Raw genomic sequence first — 25,939 nt, 5'->3', positions numbered from 1 at the left:
GTGTAAGAAAAAGACCAGCTTCTACTGAGAATATCTCTCCAAAACAAAGGTGATATCGTATTCTAAAACATAGAAAGGGAGTCACGTGATCATATTCCAGAACCTTGTACAAATTCGATACTTGTTTAAGATCATTAACACCCAGTGTGGCCATGACGAAAACCGATCATTTTACTCTAAGAAATAAAAAAAAATTAAAAAGTGTATGCATCTTAAACACGTAGTCATATCATAACCTTGACAACAACCAATCATTTTAAAATAAAAATAGAACTTATTTACGTAGTTGTTACTAATTTTGAATCATGGTCAGGATCTAGATCAACGCCTGGTGTTTATGAAACGAACAGTCAAGGTCAAACTATTGTCTAGAAAAATTATCATCTCCAGTGAAGAAATGTACATTAAAATAGAATGTAATGCAAATATATATATATATATATATATATATATATATATATATATATATATATATATATATATATATATATATATATATATATATATAAACTGACAAACAATTAAATTGAAATAAATAAATATATATATATATATATATATATATATATATATATATATATATATATATATATATATATATATATATAAAATCAGATATAATTAAATCAAATATGCATCACAACTTGTTTGCTACATACGCAGAAATGTCGGAAATTTTATATCATCCATTATAACTTGTGTTTTCTACTAAATGAAATATCTGTTACACCATGTGTCTTCGGTTTGGGTTTTTTTATAAATGAAAAAGATTGCTTTGCGTGTAAACTTTAAATAAAACTAAACTAACTAAATTTAAATGAGACTAAATTAATATGAAATAGATCAACCTAAACAAAGGCGCTGATTTAATCTTGAAAGGGTTTAGTTAACAGTATTGTTATTTTACAAGATAAGTTTTCTTGTGGAATTTTGCATATAGAAAGATAAACATTGATGAGTCACTGCGTACCAAGTCAGTCAAAATTATCATGAAAATGGAATGTTATAGCAAATGTAATTTGTTATTGTGATACAGGAAGAAATATTCAAGTATCAGTTAGCGACGACTTGAAAGAAAACAAAATTGTATATACATTACTATTTCAGGTGTAGTATATAGTTTCTGATTTCTGGCGCAAGAGTAGACTACACGTATTTTCTCCTATACGCTCATTAGACCCTGATATCCTTGTTCCAGCTCTTCAAAAGATACACTAACCATGAATAGACAGGTCAATTACCCATGAGATGGTGATGGAATATATACACTACACATGAATAGACAGGTCATGTACTCATGAGATGGTGATGGAATATATACACTACACATGAATAGACAGGTCATGTACCCATGAGATAGTGATGGAATATATACACTACACATGAATAGACAGGTTATGTACTCATGAGATGGTGATGGAATATATACACTACACATGAACATACAGGTCATGTACCATGAGACGGTGATGGAAAATAAACACTACAAATGAATAGACAGGTCATGTGCCATGAGATGGTGTTGGACAATAGACGCCACATAATCAGACAGGTCATGTACCCATGATGGTAATTAGACAATACACATGAATAGACAGGTCATGTACCCATGATGGAAAATAGACACTAACCATGAATAGAGAGTTCATGTACCCATGAGATAGTGATGGAAAATAGACAATACACATGAACAGACAGGTCATGTACCCATGAGATAGTGATGGAAAATAGACACTACACATGAACAGACCAGTCATGTACCCATTAGATAGTAATAGAAAATAGACACTACACATGAATAGACAGGTAATGTACCCATGAGATAGTGATCAAATTGCAGAATTACTGTTGTATCAGCTTTGTAAACTAACAAAAAGTACTACAGTGCTAAATAGCTCTGCAACAAAGGCGTACATTAAAATGTTATTGTTCTTGTGTAGACTAACAAACAAAAGTTTAAACAATATCAAAACGAACATATTTAACATTTTAAATGACGGTTGAATAAATTAAAGTTAACAAAGAGACACTACAATAGGAGACTATTGGATAACGTATTGTGGCTGTGGTTTATGGTTTTAATTAATATTTATGGCAACAACAGACTTTTTCAAGGACATAGAACGTATACAGACGGAACAGTAAGGCAGAATATATCCTTCAGTTTGATAAGTTTTAAATGAAAGCCAACCTTATTATTTATCAGTTGTGATGCACCTAGAAAAATATTAGTTCTACCAGGCACTAAAGTGAATACGTCTTGCCAATCAATCATGTAAAAAGTTTCTAAACAAGTGATGCATTTGAAAGAACAAACTGCAGTATTTAGATGAAACGAGCTTTCTGGAACAGTCTGAATTACACCTGTTTGCTTTGCCGTTGTAGATAAATCCATATCCAACCGACTGAATTTAACTGATTTTTTTTTTAAAATTTACTCCTTGGGGTGAATGATGTTTTTATTCATTGGGAAGTAATGTGTTACACTGGTAAGTAAATCTACAGGCTAGCACGAGATTGAAATACGAAACAGTTCCTTGAGAGCTAAATTAAATCACAACAGCTTCGTTACACACCTAATGTATAGATTCTTTGACGAGACGACAAAAGTTGCACCTTTTTAATAAATGTACAGTTACGGTATTCATAATAACATCGCATTATAACGGCGAAGTTTGATTGCATTTTTGCTGTATTATAGAGTTGATAAAGTATGATGAATCTCAGAAGACATGTGGTTTTAAATGGTTTCTGGCGTTGTAACACGAATGACAAATGAAAGGTCGAAACACAAATGCTTACTCTCCATACACATTAAATAGTGAAGCTTTCTTGGTATATCTGCTCTGATCAAAATACAAGTTCACAGCCAAATCTTTATTATATTTTGCGAAAGACAATCTTTAAGTTAACTTCGATATTATAAAAAAAAAATTAAAATAAAAAGTGTCAGTTTGTTCCATCCAGGTAGTTGCTTTGGAAGTACAATGCTTCTGACGAGTTTACAATACTACAATACAGCTCTCTCAGCAAATGACTATGGCCCTGCAACTATCACTTGTGGGTGCCAAAGGTAAAAACAATATTTTGGTCAACAGCATACTTCTAGAAATACCAAACTGTATATAAATCAATTGCTTTAACATTATCATACACACTTCTTTGGAATAACTGTGTAACAAACCTGTCTGTATGATGGTTTCTAAGTGCCAGAAAATATTTAAGCCTTTTAGAATGGTGAGTTTTACAGTGGTGATGTCGGTGCATGAACAAATCACCACGGTCTCGTCTAACTGAAAGAAATCAACCAAACGAGTTTGCCCTATTCACGCTGTGGCAGTACCCTAAGGGAGACGAAAACACGTTGGAGTAACACCTGTGGCTCCACAGTGACCTGTTCTTTGAAAAGATTTTGATCTTTTACAACAACAACAACAACAACAACCCAATTACCTCACTGCTTAACCTGGTTGTTTTTTTTTTTTCTTCTTTTATTTTCTTTAAGAGAAGACCTTGAATACTGGGCATTTTTAAAGTAAGTTTTAATTCTCACTATACTAGTGTAGCGCTTGATGGGTGTACTTTAGGTTATAGAGTACACAGCGTGGCATTACGTCAAAACGTGCATCTATCAAAATATTTCTAACTCCGTTTGCTCATTTTCACATCTGGACTCCGCAAATAAATGGGTAAAAAACAAATAGCATCCATTTTTGTTGAAATCATTGCACTTTCAGACGTTTGTAATATCTACTTTGGCAAAATACATTTTCCCTATGGGATTTAAATGCTAAATTGTGTGTACTTTGGTCTAATTTGTTTATATTTATCAAGTATATATCAGCAGCCATTCGGATTATGTGTCTTGTGTGTGTTTTGCATTATTTCGTTAATACCTCATATAAAGAAATTTCAGTCACGATACACAAAAGTAGCATTAATGTATGCTAGTAATCCCTCCAATTCTTCTTGCGAAAGCACTGAACATCTCACATGTTACTCTTGCAGAAATAATGATTGCAGAGCGGAATTTCCATGGAAATATAATTACAACCTTCCTTGCATGAAAATAATTTGCTTATTAGGTGCACATTTAAACTCTAAATCTTGTGAAGATTTAATTTTCTTACCTATAAAAAAACATGCTATATTGTATCCATTGTATTTTTAAAATATTTACCAAATGACTGACCCAATAACTTTTTTCATGTACGTGGCCATGCTTATTAGCGTGGAATTCATCCACAAATCTTAATTATCGACATAAAGGTGTTCAACGTGAATCTTCCTCATTAAAAAAACATATCAGCATAAGTCATGTTGCATTAATGATATGACTGCAATTGTTAGTAAAAATGACTTTGACAAAACTGACCAAATTTCACCTGTTTTTTACTGTCATTCTATGCAAAAGCCAAGAGGGTGAACTCAATAAACATATTTTTTCTATAGGCTTGAACGCTTTTTTTGTTGCAATGCAAGTAACCGTTTTCACAGATATGGTGATTTCCAGGAAACCAACGTAAATAGTATGAACGCATGACGCCCGCAGGATATGTTTCCAGGGGTGGGGGATCAGTCAGTCACAGCTGGGAGAGTTAGTTGCGTAGTTCCGTGTGTAAGCATTCTGAAACTGAAGCTGATATGTATTAAGCGTTTTCAACACAATATTGTGACATAATATGTTCAGCTTCATCTGCATTATTACACTTGTCGCATTGCATTATTCAATGCCCAGTCAGTAGGACCACCGGAAAAGCGCACAGAAATAGTAATTTTATCAACGACCAGAATGTTGACATATTTTTCTTGACAGAAACATGGCTAAAAACATCAGGCGATGAGCCCAAGTGTGCGGATCTAACACCCACTGGCTACTCCATCAAGTCATTCCCCTGTTATTCTCGCGGAGGTGGAATTGCTGTCATCACAAAGAACTCCATGATAAAACGTGTTAACTACACCACAACATTCAATTTTGAGCACACATTGTTTGAACTAGTCCAAAACCACGCTCATACTGGAGCAATGGTCAGCCATTTTTCTGCCTATACCGCCCTCCCCGCTAGTAGAAAAAACAAGCTGGCTGACTCTCTCTTTTTGGAGCAGTTTCCGAATCTCCTGGACTATAGAAATTCGATAGGTGGCAAACTGATTATTCTTGGAGACTTCAACTTTCACTTTGACTGTCCCGGAAACTCGAATACATCAAAACTCATAGATTCCATTAATGTTTTCAACCTCAAACCGTCAGTTAACCATCCCACCCATAAACATGGTCACATTTTAGACTGAATTCTTCATAGACCTGATGTTAACATTATACGGTCCTCCCTGGTATCCCATGACCTTGCCTCAGATCACCTTTGCATTATATGCCATCTTGACGTACCAGTCCCTAACCCTCCATCTTTATATGCTATTTAGAGAAACCTCCGTATGATAAATATAACCAAACTAATGCACGACATCCAAGCTAACCTAAAACGTGCTTACCTCCTACCGCAGAACAACTCGATAACTGTCTGCGTTCATTGCTTGACAAACATGCCCCAGCTACGAAGTGCAGAGTATCAATTCAAAAGTGTTCTTCATGGTATAGCAGTGTTAGGGACCAGCTTCGCACTGCTAAAAGAGACCGCCGTAAAGCTAAGAGGCTCTGGTTTTCCACCAGACTCACTATTCATAAGCAAATCTATGAAGTCGCTATGAAGAATGTCACAAATATTGTCCATGCAGCGAAATCAGCCAACTACACTACTAAGATCATGAAAAGTTCGAGCTGCAAAGAGGTCTTCGAGAGTACTAACAAGCTAATGTCAAGGAACAAATCAACACCACTTCCAACTACCTTCTCTCCAGTGACCTTCCGGACCTGTTTGCAAATTTCTTCTGTGACAAAGTACAAACCATTAGAGATAAGCTTGACACTACAATTTCAATTGACTCGTCGTCACCATACAGTTGGGATACGGAATTTGAGCGGCAACCATTAGCAGCATTTGAACCTGTCTCTATGGATTTTGTACATACAATCCTGTTGAAGAGTGCACCAAAGTCATGTGAACTTGATCCAATTCCATCATCACTGCTGCTTGAGTGCTTAGATCCAGTATTGCCTTCACGAACTGATGTTATTAATACCTCTCTTTCATCTGGGGAATTCCCGTCATTTTTCAAAACTGCCATTGTAAAGCCTCTGCTGAAGAAACCAACACTAGACCATAACGAATTAAAGAACTACCGCCCAGTTTCTCATCCCCCATTTATATAAAAAATCTCAGAAAAGGTTGTTCTATTCCAGCTTGTATTTCAATGAAATTCTAACAGTCTTTTTAGCAATGTACAATCTGCATATCGCCCTTGCCACAGTATTGAAACTACTCTTCTAAAAGTAGTTAATGACATTCTCTCTGCGTTGGATAGCGGAAAGATCACAGTCCTCACCCTCCTTGATTTGTCTGCAGCTTTTGACACAATAGACCATGATATATTACTTCACCGTCTCCAGCATGTAGTTGGCATTCATGATACAGCCTTACTGTGGTTCAAGTCCTACTTGGTCAACAGGACACAAATTGTGTCTGCAAATGGAATACACTCCAGCCCAGTTGATCTGTGTTGTGGTGTTCCACAGGGGTCTGTTCTTGGACTTGTTGTCTTCATTCTGTGCACTCAGTCGCACTCAAGTGTCATAGATCATTATCCAGTGTCTGACCTACTGTACGCTGATGACACCCAAATATACAAATCTAGCCACCCAACTGAAGTTGACGCTACCATCCAAGGTGAGGTGCATTTCTGATGTGAAATCATGGATGACATGTAACAAGATGCAGACGAATGATGATAAAACTGAGGCCATTCTGATCACACACAAAGACTTTCTCATTCACATCATTTACTTCAAACAATAAATAACAGCAGCGCCAACATTAAATTCACATAATCAGTACGAAACCTAGGTGTTACTCTAGACAGTACTCTCACATTCCACCCACGTCATGAACATATGCAAGGGTGTATACCTCGAGCTGAGACGCATCAGCTCAATTCACAAATATATTTCAGTTGATGCCACTAAAACACTTGTGTGTTAATTAGTACTTTCAAGACTGGACTATTGTAACTCAATTCTGTCTGGTTCATCTCAGTATCTACTCCAGAAACTTCGAAAAGTTCAAAACACAGCTGCTCGGATCATACTTAAAGTATCACGATCAGAGCCCACCTCCCCACTGCACTGTACCCTACACTGGCTATGGATTCGAATCAGAATCAAACTCAAAATTTGTTTTCTGTGCTACGTTTCACTGTCGGACTCTAGTCCAACATACCTATCCAATCTCACCCATGTGTAGACACCAGCAAGAAACTTACGCTCTTCTTCTGACAATCGTATACTCATTATTCCCACTATGAAAACAAAGTCATATGGACAGCGTTTATTTGGATACCAGGACTCAGCAACGTGGAATCAATTGTCCACTCAACTTAGACACAAAGACACAGTGATCACATTCAAGAGGGCTCTCAAAACTCACTTATTGCGACTGCAAGTACAAACTTAATGACCTAATAATGTTTCCTACCTGAAATATTCTCAGCATTTTTTAAAACAATTTTTTTATGTTTTTCTAATTTCATGGTGTTTGTTTTTGTAATAATATTATTATATGTTTTTTTTATCTTATAAGTGTTGTCTAATGTTGTAAAGCGCTTAGAGCTTCTAGAGATTAGGCGCTATACAAAGTCCTCATTATTATTATTATTATTATTATTATATATATATATTTGTAGTATGATTTCGGGGGGCGTGAACCCACCCACACCCCCCTTGACTAATGCTGCCGACGCCCATTAAGAATGATATCCTTAGGATCTACAATATAATTCAGCAAGAATGTATTGGGTCCGTTAGTGCAATTCAAACTTTGGAGCAATTTTGTGGAAACATAATACTTTTTAAACTGATGGGAAAAGACCGATTCATTATCGAAGGACAACATATAGCAGACAACAAGGAACCCTTTGGGGCTACCACATACGTTACTCATTCTATTTTAACAACTTCAAACTAAGACGGTATGTCTAACGTTTGTCGATTACGAGCACGCAGTAGATACATTATATAAATCAAGGCACAATTATAGAAACTTGAGACATGTGTAGCAAGATGAACACACGAACTTGCAGACATATAGTCAAACTATCACAGACGGAAGTGTTTACACTGTAAAACCTGCACACAAAAAAAGATCTGAAATGAAGGAAATCAAGATGTAGTATTTACTTATCCTTAGAGGTTCTGGTATTTCGATTAATTTAACTTCTCGAGAAGGAAATGGAAAGCACGCATATAGAGAGTAAAGGCGAGTTTATTTTTAAAATGGATACTAAACAACAAACTCAATACATGCAACGTTAAGATTTCTTTGAACAATTAGTAAGAATTAAGGCTCAATGATTTTTAAACATTAATTCCTGATGATTGCTTGCTATTTAGAGGTAATGTTAGTAGTCTTGGAAGGTTTACGTAGGTACTAGTTTTGCTTTTGATACGATCTTATAGAAATGCCTGATATCACCGGATTGCTGGTGTACCAGTTTACCGCAGTAAATTTTTCCGGTGGCGCGTACCACGGTACTTTTTCAATGTAACTGTACTTCAGTAGTCTCAGTCTATAAGGGATATATGGAAATTTTTAAGTAACCTTGTTTCGAATTTTATGATTTAAAGGAAGAGTTCATTTTTCAAACCAAAATAATTACAAAAATTATTAATATTTTACAAAACAATAGTATTTTCACAACGTATTTCGAACAGTACAACTATAATTAAATATATATATATATATATATATATATATATATATATATATATATATATATATATATATATATATATATATATATATATATATATAACTAAATTTTAACTTTTCACTTTCGGTGTTTAATCGTTTGCAGGTAGTTATTATGCTTCTTTGCTTAAATTTCTGTTGGATTTAGTCAGTCATTCTTCCATTATGTGTTTACGGTGCAGCTGTTGCATACTTGATCTGCTTTTCTTGTGATACTATGTCCATTGCTTTTCACGTGTTAAACTTACCTGACGATAAGCCTACTGCGTTTCACGTGTTTAACTTACCCTGACGATAAGCCTACTGCGTTTCAAGTGTTTAACCTACCCTGACAATAAGTCTACTGCTTTTCACGTGTTAGACTTACCCTGACAATTAGACTACTGTTTTTGCGGTGTTAAACTTCATGGGGTCCCTGTCTTTTTACAGGATGTATTCAATTCCACATTTGTATTGTTGTCTGAAGACAATAGGTTTAATACATACTAAAACTGTTAAGGTAGTTACCCAAATATAGGAATCGCACCATGGACATAAAATATAATTGTTTTTATATTTTGCATACAGTGCAAAAGATATATAATATAATAGTATATAGGCCAACTGCCACTTCCAATTTGTTGAAGCGTTTTCCTCTAGATTACTGTTAAGTATACGTGCTAATTTTGTGTCAAATCATATACAGGTGAACTGATATATTTGTTTCTAACTGGCAGGAAAACTTATTGTCAATTTGCTGCTAGTTGTCAGAAGAGGTATTTGCTTTTTCTGTAGCAAAATTGCGTGTGTAAACTAGGTACCTTACCGTTTACTTCACATATTTTATATCTTTAAAACATACAAAAGCATACGCTTTAAGTTCAGAAATAAAATATTGTCCTATGTTAACTTTTCTAGAATTCCATTTGGCTTATCCCGTCTATTTTACATCTCACCTTAGGTAGAACAACAGTATTGTTTAATGCCTACTCCTGATCGTTTTACAACCTCAGTTGCAGTTTTACAGGGATAGGGTTGCGGGTAATTTAAACATTTACATTTCAATATTTACTCCATTCTCTTTGTACTTAAATTTGTTAAAATAGAACCGTATATCAGAATATGTAACTCCACAACATTCTGATTTAACTGTTACCGTCCTAACTTCATTTGTTGTTTACTAATCAGTTTAAAAGCATTACATTGTCACGAAAAGCATTTCGATGGGCATGCGGCTGAAAAAAGTCATGTGATCGGCTTGGGGCTTCAAAACACCTTGTGATAGACTTGAGGATGAAAAAAAAAAGCCTTCCATTAGGCCAGCAGCTGAAAATGCCTTTTGATAGACTTAGGACTGATAAATGCCTTTTGATAGACTTGGGACTGATACATACCTTGTGATAGACTTGGAACTGATAAATGCCTTGTGATAGACTTGGGACTGATAAATGCCTTGTGATAGACTTGGGACTGATAAATTCCTTTTGATAGACTTGGGACTGATAATGCCTTTTGATAGACTTGGGACTGATAAATGCCTTGTGATCTGTTTGGGGCTTAAAATAGCCTTGCACTAGGCTTGATGTTGAAGAAAGCATGTAGACAGGTATTTCTGTTCTTTCTATGAATGTATATTGCCCGTGACTGTTTAAAGTATTGTTTTCTATATTTCATTAGCATTGACCAAAAAACATAGCAAGATGTAGTACTACATTTTTACAGCTTAGTGCAGTCTTTCTCAGTTTTGCTTATTTACTTAAGATTTAATTTTGATATATTTCCAAATAGTTTGAGGTAGTGTTGAAACGTTAGCTTTTCATCGGTTGACATGCATTAAAAATAAGGTTTTTCAGGTATGTATGTACTGAAGCAATTACAGACCCGATGGTATTTGTTATTTTGTTTCCAATGTAGATGAAGTGTGTGTGTGCGTGTGTGTGTGTGTGTGTGTGATTTGGATTTTTAACGTAGCTTTAACATTTCTTTCAGTCATATCACTACGATGTCTGCAGTCTGACAGTTTATAGTTTTATAGAGAAAGTCGAACGGGAAACGCCATTGCTGAATTTGGAAACCATTTCAAGACAAACGCACAAATCGAAAATGATTTAAACTATGAAGATATAAAAATGTACGAACAAAACCTACAACCAAGAAATACAGAATCTTCATAACTGAAAACCTGAGATGTATATAAGGGGGAAAATGTATTTGCCTTCAGTTCCACTGCCTGGCATTCAGCTCATACTCTGTCTGGATCTCGTTTCCAGCGAACATGTGCATCAATTACTACGAAACGAAATTTAATCCATGAGAATGTTCACATGTGCGTGGGTCCTCATTACTATAGTGTCCGTCATTTACTCGCTCTTATAGAGAATTGTCAGAACTCGGCTGGAACACTTACGCTATATTCCAATGACGTCCTGAATGTTCTGAGTGTTGGAGAACTTGAATGGAACGAACCCTCGTTAAGGCACTCCAAAACGGGTTTGTAAAATGCATTTACTGATTTTTTTTGGTATAAAATCAATCGGATTCATTTATGCAGCGAATAATTTGTAATAAGTCGTCCTGTGGCATCTGGAGCGTAAAGAACTACACCGCTCCACATACAAATAAGATGCTTCAGTTTAGGGCTTACTCCTTTTGTTTCCTACTAAAATAAGTAACTGTTACTCTACGAGCCGGAAGGTGGTGGTGGTGGGCTTTCCGAAAGGTTCACAAAACAAATTTAGAAGGTTGCATTACATGTAAATTTAAATAAAACTAAACTAGGATTAAATTTAATTCAATTCAATTCCAATTTTAAAAGCTAAATTAAATTTAAGTGTTTCAGTGAATTTCGATGTTCATTTAAAAAAAAATAATATTCAAACTTAAATTTCACATATCATAAATTTCTGTACCAGCTGTAATTATCTTGGAGATTTCATACCAAAGATATATAAAATACATTACTGAGACTGACTGAACAAATGTATATGTTCAAATCGGAAGCAGTGATCAATCCCCTTGATGTAGTTAATAATCGAAAACTAGGTGGTACTAATGATAATCATTGATTAGCAATTCTTCAAGTAATGGGTGATAACTCAGGGCACCAGTCTACCACGAGACAGGAACCTGTTCAGTACAGACACTTTATATCTATTGGGAAAACGGGACAATTTACGTTAAACACTGTTCACGACGATCTGACTTAAGGGATAGGCGTACATGTTAGTTTTAACTAAGAAGATTATCTTGGAAACTTTGCATTCTTTTTATGTTGGGGGTGGGGTGCACATTAGTTTACTGAATAATTTATCAGTTTCACTGGCAAATGAAGGAGGTTTGTAGACTCAAAGCCACGCTCTATTTGCCACAAACGTGGGGGTAGTGGATGTTGGGCTGGAGAGAGAGAGAGAGAGAGAGAGATTGAAAATAGTTGAGAAAAAATTCAATCTGGTGGTTTGTGATGTGGAACTGTTACAATGACATATGAGTTCTCACGCCCACGCCATGGTGTCACCGCCCATTGCACCGAGATTCCCCTAGGCTGAAATAACAGATAAAATGATTGCATAACTATACCTTTACATGTCACTCCGCGATAAATTCTTTCGATTCAGCAAGTCAGTATTTTTAACAAAATAGCCTTTGTGGAAGAAGTTTTTATTTTATTTATTGCTTTTCTTATTGTTGTTGCTGAAAATATATGTGACAGATCGCATAATCTAAGAATGGTGAACGTTGCATCAAATAATCCAACTAAAATGATAATGAAAAAGAGTACGAAATTATATCAATGTTGTGTTGCAGGCCACCCTCCAGAATCAACGTAACTTGTCGGTTGATTCGACTTTTGCATCAGCACTGCTTCTTCTGGTCTTCTCTCTTGGTTCTGGTCCATTGTATTCACTGTGAAATCTTTTTATCCAAAGTTCTCCCGTTCTAATGTTCCGACGTTAAGACGTCGGCGTCGAAGTTCTGACGTGGACGTGGAGGTTATTTTCCGTGATAAAAATAATTGCACACTAAATTTATATTTAGTATAATCTCCTGAATGAATACATATACCCATCTCTCTCTCTCTCTCTCTCTCTCTCTCTCTCTCTCTCTTGATTGATTGATTGATTGATTGATTGAAGCTTCATAGTTTTCCCATGTAGTACTACAAGCAAGCGCTAACTGCTAACATGTTTCCAGGACGAGACTTTGCAATCCATGCAAACACCGTCGTATTTGCTTACATACTCGATATATTTCTCTGGCCTTTAATATGGTACAAGTAACTTAATTCGCTTCTCTACAAATATCATTACCGTTATTATTTGATCGAAATCATAGTCTGCTCTCGCCTCATACAATTATCCCCACCCCTGCAGTGTGAGCTATTAATCGCTCTCTTGACTAATGTGGTTGTTGTTGTTGTTGTGGGGTTTAACGCCATTTTTCAGCACACGATAGGCTATGCATGGCGGCCAGTATTAATGGTGGAGGAAGAACCCGGGAAAACCCCAAGAAGAACCACCGACCCACGAGAAGCTAATAGCAAGCTTTCTCACATACCCACCTTGGTCGAATCCTGGACTCGAACCCACGCAGACTAATGTCAAACCAATATATACGTACGGTCGACGATACAAAAAGGCCGTACGGTCGCTGTAATTGCTCTAACGCTAATTCAACCGTGTCAGAGGTTATGAAAATTCACATCTTAGTTAAACAAATAAAATAAATAAATTCACTTCTTCACTTAACCACGTTATTTGCTGACTAACAGTCAATACACATAAACATCTTACAGACCTAATAATAAACAAATCCTAGTATACATCATTTAAAACAAATAAATTAAATCAATTATCTTCAGACTCATCTCACATACCAGTTATATGAAACTAAGAAAAATAAATTCAAACAAATATCCTCAGATTTATATAAAAGAAAGATTATATGAAAAGAATATACTGTACGTTGCTCTCTTTTCACCTATTTCAGAATAATCTCTGAAGACTTTCAATACACGTCCCTTGGACCACTTTTAGAGGACAAATACTTTTTTGTCTGTTTCTAGTGTCTGTGAAAAACCTGAATGACTTTATTTCATAATAAATATTAACAAGTAGGCCTAATGTTCAGCATAAATGGTGCAAGCAAATGTACAATCTTTCAGCAACTACATTCCATCGTCCATCTGAGAAATGTCTTCACATTTTACCCAGCAGGTCACTCACACACACATTCAGCCATGACAGTTACGTCTCCATCTGACAAACATCTAGTGACGTTTCCGTCTGAATGAACACACTTGTATGAGCCTCGCTTTGCCTCCCATTAGCTGGCAAAAACTGTGCTACAACCCACACACAACACAACTGTCTGGGCATGGCTAAACACTGTATTAATCTTATAACAACCTGGATATTTAACATCTATGAAGTAACTGTTGGGAGATTGCACAAGTCGCTTCAATTTGCATTTCCGCTTTTCGTTCGCAAGCGAGGGATGCAGCACATCTTTTGCAAGAAGTATGTTGACAATGTTCTGGCTAACCTGGGAAAAATAATTTTAATTCTGCTCGGAGCTAAGACGTCTCCTCTTAGTATGACGAGTTTTGCGGGTAATACGTTTATCAAACACAAACTTTCGCATATAAACACCCCAAATTAGAACGTAGCCAATCAGGATTTTAGGTTTTTAACCGCCATAATTAGCACAAGCCCATCAAGGGTTTCACATCATTCCCGCTTTCTTTAAATACCGATCTCTGCCAAATTTCAGCTGGTGACAACTATTCAGCAAGTACACACTCCATTTATGCAACGTTTGAACCCTTTGCTTTTCTAAACATTAAACCAATTCACCTCCTCCTGACCAGTTTCCTAACCCAGATATCAGACAGAATCTAATTAAGAATCAATAATGCTCCCGTAAGACCGATTAAAGTATTATATATTTGCCCCTGCTATGGATTTAATTCCGTGCCAAATCATATACATCAGCAAAAAATGGCTACATGTTACATTGCCATCTGCAGTGTTCACTCAGTTATGTGTTACAATGACATCTACAAACTTCACACTGTTACAGTTTGCAATCTGAAGAAGAACAGACAGACAGAGTGAACATGGCCGCTTTTGCCGCAGGGATAATGCGATAGTACAGGAACAAGCGACGAGGATTTTGTGGGCATTTTCATGGTATCTACCGCCAAGGGATTATCGTTACTTGAGAGGGACAATAATATTGTCGACATAATGTTTGACAATCAGTCCTGATATGAAGCCGGAGTGCACACTGACACCAAACATAACAGAGAGGGAGACACCAAGTACTTTGCTGCTGATTTATTCTTTAGAAATATTAAAGATAGGATCAGAGAGTCAGTATTCTAAACATATATAGAAATGCCCCCACGTTAGGAGAAAACTTTAGACCTCTGATTATATACTTAAATTGGTGCCTAACAGGTTACCTTAATGAAAAAGAAGTGGTTTTATTATACCATGGACGAGCTATTCTTGCTACTCACAACACAGCTACAGGCATATAATTATGGAATAATAACTACGGGTGCAGCATTTGATCTTTTGAGTTTGAATATGGGCACAAAGTGCTGAATTCTGGGCACAACGACATTAATGAAAAGAGGTCTAAGAAATCGAGTAATAAAAATTTCTGAACCGTGTAACCGCTGATGTCGTTTCCAGCTGCAGCAATGTTGGTACAGAGAATATACATTCCACAAAACAAACCATATAAAATACCAAAATCCATTTTCTCTTCAAAGTTCCATATTGGTCTGCGCTCTCCCCGGCCCCCCCCCCCCCCCGCATATATATATATATATATATATATATATATATATATATATATATAAGGAGCTCGTTGAAATGTAGGAACCTTCAATTTGTCTATGAACATTACGGAGGATTCAAGTTCATTTAATAACCGAGAGGATAAAACTGATAAACATTTATATCATAAAGGTACATGTACCATAGAATGCAACACCAGTTTTGACTATAACGTAAATTTCGAAATATTACATATTGTTACAATGTCGTTGGGCGATTTTTTTATCAAAGGCAGGGAATTGTATGTTTGTTTACATTTTGAATTATTGAGACTGTTCAAAAAGAAAATTAAGAAAACAAAATAATACTATTTAGAATTTTCTTGTTATGAAATATCCGAATGGTTATTAAAAGTCTGGTCCATATGTTAGAAAGAGACAGGATCTTCGGGGGATGGGGTGGGGTGTTTTGTTGGGATGGTGTGGGGGAGGGTTAATGCTTAAATTATCACCTTTAAGTAGAACACACCAGTACTTGTATGCAAAGGAAACATGCAAATAGAAAGTTTCAAAGTACTATAAATTAATCAGCTTTTAATTTAAAGTTTAATATATTTAATTGCTGTTTAAGTCGCCGTGAAATTTGATTGGAAGTAGTGGCCATGTATTCAGTATGTAGGGTGTAAGCCAAAAGGAGGGTAACTTACTGGTCCACAACCTCTGCTTCATTTGAGAAGCAGGGACAAATATCCTTGCTTGTGACTAGTTTAAATTCATTCATGTGTCACATACAACAGTTTTTGAAAAATTAAAAGATAAATCAGTGTCAGCAATTCAGGCAGACTAATGACGCAACTGCTGAGAATTGTCCAGGCCTAGCCCTGCTTAAGTCACACGTGATTGACGCAACTGCTGAGAATTGTCAAGGCCTAGCCCTGCTTAAGTCACACGTAATTGACGCAACTGCTGAGTATTGTCCAGGTCTTGCCCTGCTAGCCCTAACCCTAACCCAGGCATTGCCCTGCTAACCCTAACCCAGGCCTTGCCCTGCTTAAGTCACACGTGAACTTTTTTCAGAGGATTATACGCTATCTTTCTGAAAATTCGAAATACCTAGTTAATTGTTTAAAGGAAATATTACAACAAATTGAATATAATGTCAGGGTATGTACAGTTGATTCTAATAATTAGGAGCCATGCATTTAGTTCGTACGCAAAAATCAGGCAAAGCTTGACCCCACCACCACCCCGTACACATGATTAATTTGTTGACGCACACCCAATCTGCGTACGTGCGCTTGACGCACCCCCTCCCCCATTATATTGAACGGCCTGTATTTAATCCACGTAGAAACGATAAAGGATTAATAATAGTAACGTGTTTAATAAAACAGATATTCCACCTACGTTGATTGTATGGCTGCATCAAATAAATAAGCTGTGTAACTATAAAAAGTTTGTCTAGTGTCCGCTAAAATTAAAACGCCAACTGAACCTAGTCGAACAAGTTAAGTATTAGACAAATTATTATCGAGGTTTCGTCCCTCCACCCGTTTCCCTTGCGTACGTCCATTATCAGTAGACCCCCACTATCCTTACGCAAGCGTATACATTTGGGTTAACCCAACACCCCCCTCCATGTGTACGTACTAAATAGATGGCCCCTAATTTATTTAACTGCAAACAAATCCTTATCATCGCGTGTTGCAGTTGGAGGAGTGTTATACAAAACAATTAAATGGTCGGTTCCTTAAAATTAGATCATCTGCTGTCTTGGCGAGAGAGAGAGAGAGAGAGAGAGAGAGAGAGAAGAACTGAAAAAGGCAGAAAGACGGACTAACTGACTGAGGTATGGATAGACAAGTGACATTCAATAAAGATGTAATGCAAGATATAACATGCCTAAGAACGTGTAAACTTTTACCAGCACTATACAACAATTCTCCGCGCTTGCATATTCGCTATCAAAATGCTTTCTATCTCAAGTCTCGTGGGCATGAGAAATGTATGGCCTATTTAACATGCTGACAGTAGTGTTAATTTATACAGACCCAACTTAATGATAGCAAACATATGACTTCAGTACCTAACTGTTAAATTACTATTATAGACCATCACTTCAGTACTTAACATTGACTACGAAAAGAGCAGTACATTAAAAGGTGCTTTGCCCAGAATGTTTTCGTTGAAAAAAACTACGGATTATATTCACAAAGACAAATTTGCAGAACTAAAGAAGACATTACTGAAAATATGAGAAAGCCGGGGAAATTCGAACGGTAAGGCTAGTTGACTTTAGATCCAGTTAGTTATAAGGAACCTTCAATCTAATTACTAGTTTGATCTTTAATTTAGTATCTCGTGGAGGTTTGCTAATTTATTTAGTGTCTCAACACACTTTGATCTCCCCGTTCCGGTGGCCTAGTGGTTAGAGCGTCTGCCTCGGAAGCGGGAGGTCGTGGGTTCGAATCCCGGCAGAGTCATACCAAAGACTTACAAAAATGGTACTAACAGTTACTTCGCTTGGCGCTCAGCGTTAAGAGGTTAGTGTTATGACTGGTCGGCATGGTGTCAGGACAATGTGACTGGGTGGGACATCAAGCTACGTGACTGCAGCATCATAATAAACTGCCACACTGCAGATAGCTAACAAACAGCAAGGATACTAAATTGTGTCTATGAGTGCAGGTTCGGTTGTTTCAGTTCGTACTATATATATATATATATATATCTGTGTGTGTAATTTGTTTTGTTTGTTGGCTTGTTTCTCCATGGTTATATGCTATGTATACTGTATGTTGCAATTGATCTTAGTCCAAGTGGGTCGGTGGTTCTTTCTGGGGTTTTCCCGGGTTCTTCCTCCACCATTTATACTGGCCACCATGTATAACCGATCTTGTGCTGAAAATGGCGTTAAACCCTATAACAACAACAACCTTATCCCCAAACCAAGTATATTGTGTACCTGACTTGGGACATTGATTTTGTAAACAACGCTATTTCTCTGTGAGTATAGATTAAATGTTAGGATCATTATCTATGGAGGTAACTCTGTTTTTCTTAATCTGAATCTAGAACATTGGTAATCTTCCATGGAAAACACGGTATACCATATGTTTGCTATGTTACTTATTATAATTTTAGTGATACCCCTTATCATGTTGACAACTTAGAAAGTTCTAGAAATGAGTGCATGACTCTTATCCTGGTTCTATTAGTGTGCCTTAGTTTATAACATGTTGTTTGCTTGAAAAAATACTAATTCTTGCTTTAAAAACTTAAAGCAGAAGCAGCTTTATTGTTATGTTCAGATTTTCACTCTGGTGGAATTATTTATTCAAATTATTATTCACTGGAAATACAAAGTGGTCATTGATAATATTCTTGGACTGAAACATTAATTTGAAGTTACAGTGAATTCCGACAAGACCATTTATAGATTATATTATTGAGATACATCAAAAGAATCAGCACATCGCCACAATACAGGCTACTAGCAAATTACCACTTTTGAGACTACGGACACATCAACACAATCAATATTATAACTTATTTGGAAAACCACTGGAATTGAATTGGAACTTTATATATTTGGATTTGTGACAGAACTGTTATAACTATATAGGTTTAATTCACAATACTGAAGTTTCTTTTTAAATTTTGACTTTATATTCAAGGAAAATAAATTATTTGTTGAATTGTATTAAACTTGTTGGTTTGCGATTTTTTTCTTCTACTTAGGAACTCAAATGAAAGAATCAAAAGCTAATATATCAGAATAAAGCAGACAAATTTATATTTTGAAATGCTTGATTTGCCTCCTGTACATCATTCATAGTGTGCATTTTCCTTAAACGTTGACAGATTGCAACTAACTATTGCCCACAGACTTAGCTTTGTTTGCCTAGATTTTAGCGTTAGGTGACAACAACTTGTTGCCTGGATTTCTCTGTGCAGCACTGACACCTGTGTGTTATCACTGCATGCAATATTCAAATTTAACATTATTTATGCTAAATAATTCTTGTCCAGTTTCGTTGTATTTTCAGTGTTAGGAGCAGTCAAGTTTCACTTTAATAGATATTATGCATAATATAAACACAAAGGCTGTTATTATGAATCTATGATCAAATAAATCCATCAAAGGACTTTTATGGGCATTTACTGAAAGCTTCTTACTGTGAACATTATTGTTCTTGTCTTTGTGTATTGTATATCTATCCATGTGTACTTTTGGGATAGTCCATGCTATAGACTCTCTCTCTCTCTCTCTCTCTGTCTCTCTCGTTTTCATGGAGTGCACATTGTCCGAAAGGAAAGCCGTTTCATGATCCTTAGCTAAGGCAAAGAATCCAACGTATATGATATTAAATCATCACTCAAATAATATTATTGGTTTGTTCCATAATTCATATTATTCTATTCTACAAATCGAAACCACGTCAGCACTTTTAGGAACCGACCTTGTACCTTTGGGCAGCTCCAAATTGCGGACTTCTATTTTTTCTTATTTTTTTGAGGGGGATTTCATGCTTCAAATTGCGGACTTTGATCTTTTTCTTATTATTTTGAGGGTGATTTCCAGCTCCAAATCGCTTGATCTCTACTTAACCTCTTTAATCGGCGATGAGACAGTCAACTCAACTGAACTGGACTATCAGTGTTGGCCCTTTCCATTCTGACTAAATGCACTTAGTTTAAGTAAATTTAAAGCGCTTGACGCATCGTAAGGAACTTCGTCTTCTTTAATCCTCGGGTACCAATCACCGCGAAAAATGCGTCTGAAATTTCTACATAAAGGCCAGACTTTTATGTTCATCTCGTCGTTTCGTTTACAAATTGGTATATAATTTCTAAATCCAAACGGAAATAGTTAACATCACATTTTGTGTTCGTAAAAATTAAATAGCTTCAAACTACCATATCATCTCTGTGCATGTTTGCCTCAGTTGGAAACTGCGCGTTGTGTCACAAAGTCGGTTTGTCTTTACGATAGCTACATGTTCTACATCTTCGTTAGTCAAGGTTCCGATACCTTAACCCTATCTACATCTTCGCTACCCAAGGTTCCGATACCTTAACCCTATCTACACCATCTCGGATCCATCAGAGTATTCACTGCTTCAAATCTGTAAATTTCATTGGATGCGACTGTACAAACATCGATGATAAAAAGGAGAAAACAACCAACATCTTAAAGTCAACATTCAGTTAGAATTCAGTGTTATAATTTACGTAATGTTAGTTTGGGCTATAGTGCAGACAGGTATTTACGGAATTTCCATTTGGGTTATATTGCAGACAGACAATTACAGAATTTCTATTTGAGGTGTAGCCCAAACAGACAATCACGAAATCCCTTTCTGTAATAGTACATACAGATATTACGAAATATCCGTTTGGGTTATACTACACACAGATGATGTCATACAACACTTGCATGAAACTTTTAGGCTTATAGTGGTCTGTTAATCTAGATTTGCATCGAATCGGTGCATGGTTCAACTCATTCTGAATTGTATCGTATTGGTGCATGGTTCAACACAGTCTGATATGTATCGAACTGGTACACGGATCAACTCATTCTGAATTGTATCGGATTTGTACATGGTTCAACTCAATTTGAATTGTATCGTATTGGTTCATGGTTCAACGCTATTTTAATTGCATCGTATTGGTTCATAGTTCAGCTCATTTTGAATCATATCGTATTGGTTCATGGTTCAACGCTATTTTAATTGCATCGTATTGGTTCATAGTTCAGCTCATTTTGAATTGTATCGTATTGGTACATGATTAAACGCAAGTGTAAATAGTCCCGGTATGTATTTTATTTATAAGAGGAACGCTAAACATATTACCTTATCTAGTCACTTGTGTCGTAAAGCTGGATACTTTATTAGATGTCATCGTGAAATATGTACATGAATGCATCATGAACATGTAACGGTCAATAAACGTTTCATTTTGTAGACAAATCAGCATCATGCATTAGCATATATTAGCAATTTTTTTACATCTTTCATTGCAAAGCCACCATAAGCCGGCTCGAAAAATTGTAGTTTTTATTTTTTTAACCGACTACTGCCATGTCTATTTCTATTTTCTTATTCTTGAAACTTACTACTGCCATGTCAATTTCTATTGTTCTTTAAACTGACTGGCATGTCTACGTCTAAGTTTTATTCTTTAAACTGACTACTGGCGTGTATATTTTTATTGTTTTTGCCCTGTAAACTGACTACTGCTATCTCAATATCTGTTCTTTATTATTTAAACTGTGTACTGGCATGTCGACATATATTTTGGTCTTCTCTAAACTGCGTACAGCCATGTCTATTTCTATTTTTTATTCTTGAAACTGATTACTGCCATGTCTATTTCTATTGTTTAATTTTTTAAGCTGACAACTGTCATGTCTATTTTTATTGTTTTTGCTCTGTAAACTGACTACTGCCATGTCTGTTTCTATTCTTTATTCTTTAAACTTACTACTGCCATGTATGTTTCTATCTTTATGTTATTCTATAAACCGATTACTGATATGTATATTTCTATTTTTTATTCTTGATACTGACTACTGCCATGTCTGTTTCTATTCTTTATTCTTTAAACTTACTACTGCCATGTATGTTTCTATCTTTATTCTTTAAACTTACTACTGCCATGTATGTTTCTATCTTTATTCTTTAAACTTACTACTGCCATGTATGTTTCTATCTTTATGTTATTCTATAAACTGATTACTGATATGTATATTTCTATTTTTTATTCTTGATACTGACTACTGCCATGTATGTTTCTATTCTTTATTCTTTAAACTTACTACTGCCATGTATGTTTCTATTCTTTATTCTTTAAACTTACTACTGCCATGTATGTTTCTATCTTTATTCTTTAAACTTACTACTGCCATGTATGTTTCTATCTTTATGTTATTCTATAAACCGATTACTGATATGTATATTTCTATTTTTTATTCTTGATACTGACTACTGCCATGTAAATTTCTGCTGCTTTTATTCTTTAAAAGGATTACTGCCATGTCTACCTATAGTGTTTTATTCTTTAAACTCACTGCTGCGACCTCTATTCTATTGTTGTGTTCTTTAAACTGACTAAAGCAATGTTTATTTCTATTGTCTTATTCCTGAAAGTGATTTCCGCCATGTCTATTTCTGCTGTTTTTATTCTTTACACGGACTGCTGCCATGACTCAGTCTATGCTTTTATTCTATAGACTGACTACTGCCATGTCGTTTTTTTTTTCTTATTCATTTAACTGACTACTGCCATGTCTATTTCTACTTTTTATTCTTTAAATTGAGTATTGCCATGTCGATTTATATTTTATTCTTCTTCAAACTGAGTACAGCCATGTCTCATTTCTATTTGTTATTCTCGAAACTGACTTCTGCCATGTCTGTTTTTATTCTATATTCTTTAAAATCACTACTGCCATGTCAGTTTCTATTTTTCTGTTATTCTTTAAACTGACTACTGATATGTCAATTTATATTTTTTAAATTTTAATTTGACTACTGCCTTGTAATTTATATCTTGTATTCTTTAAACCGACTATAGCCATGTCTCTTTCAATTTGTATTATTTAAACATACTTCTGCCATGAGTAGTAAATGGGGATACCCTAGCGTCAATGGGAATTAGCATTACAAAATCCCCTGGGACACTCTAGCGTCAATGGAAAATTAACATGGAGAAAAATCGTGGGACAATCTAGCGTCAAGGGAAATTAACATGGAGAAAAATCGTGGGACGGTTTAGCGTCAAAGGAATTTAAACAGGGTGGGACTTTATAGCGTCAAGGGAAATTGAACATGTGATTTTTTTTTTTTTAAAATATTTTTAAGAAAGGGGTAGGCAATTGAAAGGCTATCTCTTTTCGAGAAATATGGCTGGCCCTGAAAAGGGCATTTGGGTTTATGTTAATATTAATATTAACATAGATGGCATCTGTCACATCTTCTTCTTCTTAAACTCCTTCTAACTGCCGGTCCATACACAAGTACCCTCTTGAGACATCCTTGTCTTTCTATGTAAACTCTCCTTATCCATTGACTAGTATCTGTCCTATCAACAACAGTCCACTTGGACCTGACATACATGAGCATGTCCGTCCTAAACATCATGGAAGACACAAGCGTAGAAGATTGCACATCGGTCCACATCTTGAAGCGACGAGAACAAGTGAATCAATGCACTGAACTGCGCTTATTTATAGGTAGAGGTAGGATTGAAACGGATTGAGTTCATTCACCAATCCAAACACGCGTTACAAAATTCAGTCAGCCTGCATCCAATCCGAAGAGATTAGTCTGTGACGTCAGTTGGTCTATATAGATTCGCTAGCGCTTGTGTGCAGTCAATCTATGCGACAGTGATTCAACATGACGGAAATTCAGAAAACGATCCATTGGGGTGCACCAGCAGGGGAAACCGCCCAAGGGAACCCGGACTTACTTTCAGAAGAGGTACATTGGGATTTTGTGGATTTTCTTACCTCGCAAGAATTTGTTCCAGAACCTTCGTCTCATTCTTCATTACCGCAAGTGGAGAATTTTAGACAGAGACAGAAAGAAGAATTGGAGAAATTTATGCAACGACAAAAGGAAGCGGAACAAGCTTTTCTCCTACAGCAACAGCAACAGCAACAAGAAGAGGTAAGAAAAAAAACAACAGCAACAACAGCAAGAAGAAGTAGCAGCAAAGAAACAAGAGGGTGAAAATCAAACGGCTACGGTACTGTTGGACATTTTAGAGGAGTTAAGAAGTCTGAAACAAATGTATCAGACTTCTTTATCACGACCGAAGAGAATACGACCTTCCCGAGCTAAACACGCCAACCCTGTGGCTAAGCCTATCGTACCACCCTTAGTGATTTCAACCCAATCATCAGAAGTAGGCCTTGGCTGTGGCAAAGGCTTAAGGCAGTTAAAGTTGATTGGTTAAACTCACTCCTACACCATAAAGAAAAAAGGCCCTTTTCAGGGCCACCCACATTTCTCGAAAAGAAATACAATTTCAATTTGCCAAGAACTCAAAAATAAACCACACCCATTTTACCCTTATAGTACGTGTCTGTGTATGAGTGCGTGAGTGTAGCTTCTATTTTAAAATCAAAACTCAAAGACACTTACCTTATATCATTCATGTATTCTTTTCTCCATTTTTTACAATCCAATTCACAATTCACCACAGAACACTTTAATTAAAAGTTCATTGACTTCTTCTTTCTCCTTGTTTAGTCTCTCTGTTTTTTGAATTTCTTCACCGTTTTTTCCTCATTTTGTTCCCTTCTTCTTTTCTTCTCCTGTTTCTTTGCCTCTTTTAAATAGAATTGTCTTCTTTCTTCCTCTTCTTCCTCTGAAGAATCCCTCTCATCTTCCGAAGAATCCCTCTCTTCTTCTGAAGAATCCTTCTTTTCTTCTGACTCCTCTTGTTTCTTTTTTGGGCAATCTGGAGACCAATGTCCTTTTTCTTTACAATAATAACAGGTATCTTGACTTTTGTCTTTTTTAGCCCCTGTTTTTTTTTTTTTTTTTGACGGTCTGGACACTCTGAAGACCAATGCCCTTTCTTCTGACAGATATAGCAAGTATCCTGACTTTTATCTCGAAAGGAAGGAGAGTAGTCCGTAGGCTGGTCTGAAGAGAATTTTCTAATGACCCCTCGCAAAGCTCTGACGAAACGTTCCATCTGGGTAGTCTCTTCCATCGTTGTGCTCGGTTTGAGAGTGAAATGAATAGTGAAAGGACAAGACACACACCCTTTTATATACGCTGGTTTGTCATGACTATAAATTAGTCTATGGTGTTTAAACTTTAGTCATTTGACGTTTTTCACTCAAGATGAAACGATCATATTCATTCGAGAAGAAAGAAGAAGAAGAAAGTAAGAGGCAGAAACGTGATCTATCGCCTCGTACCAGGGCTGAAATCTTGGCACAAATTCATGCCAGTGATTTTGAAGAGGACATGAGTGAACCAGAATCAGAACCCTCTAAACCACGTTCACGACCCTATGTCAACCCTGAAAAGTACTATTCCATTCGAGAGACAGAAAAGCGCTCCTCTAGAAAATTTAGAACCACGGCTTACACCTACACGGTGAAGTTTAAAGATTTCAAGGCCGACGTACCCTTAGAGAAAGCAGAAGGGTTTATCACCGTGATGTGGGATTCTTTGCTCACCGCACTCAAGCGACAATGTCAAGCCAAAGAAGACGATCGCTTGACACTATCCATAGATCACGACGGTTTGAAATCCCCTGTTTGGATCGAGTTTAGCAGACC

The 25,939-nt window shown here is 36.2% G+C and overlaps 1 protein-coding gene and 1 pseudogene across 1 annotated transcript in view; one reads left to right on the top strand and one right to left on the bottom strand.

Annotated features, from left to right (window-relative positions):
• Window positions 1-11,200: 11,200 nt before the first annotated feature.
• LOC149776066 (galactose-3-O-sulfotransferase 2-like) overlaps window positions 11,201-25,939 on the top strand; it is a 92,073-nt gene continuing 77,334 nt past the window's right edge. The window contains exon 1 of the mRNA XM_089942322.1: window positions 11,201-11,333. The gene's annotated coding sequence lies outside the window, so the exon portion shown is untranslated. The remainder of the gene's footprint in view (window positions 11,334-25,939) is intronic.
• Window positions 14,110-25,939, bottom strand: part of LOC149776067 (small ribosomal subunit protein eS27-like pseudogene) — a 67,347-nt pseudogene continuing 55,517 nt past the window's right edge.

This window comes from Sinohyriopsis cumingii, chromosome 18 (assembly GCF_028554795.1).
Source record: "Sinohyriopsis cumingii isolate HCF-2022 chromosome 18, ASM2855479v2, whole genome shotgun sequence".
NCBI lineage: Eukaryota > Metazoa > Mollusca > Bivalvia > Unionida > Unionidae > Sinohyriopsis > Sinohyriopsis cumingii.
This window is presented reverse-complemented; position numbering and strand designations above follow the sequence as displayed.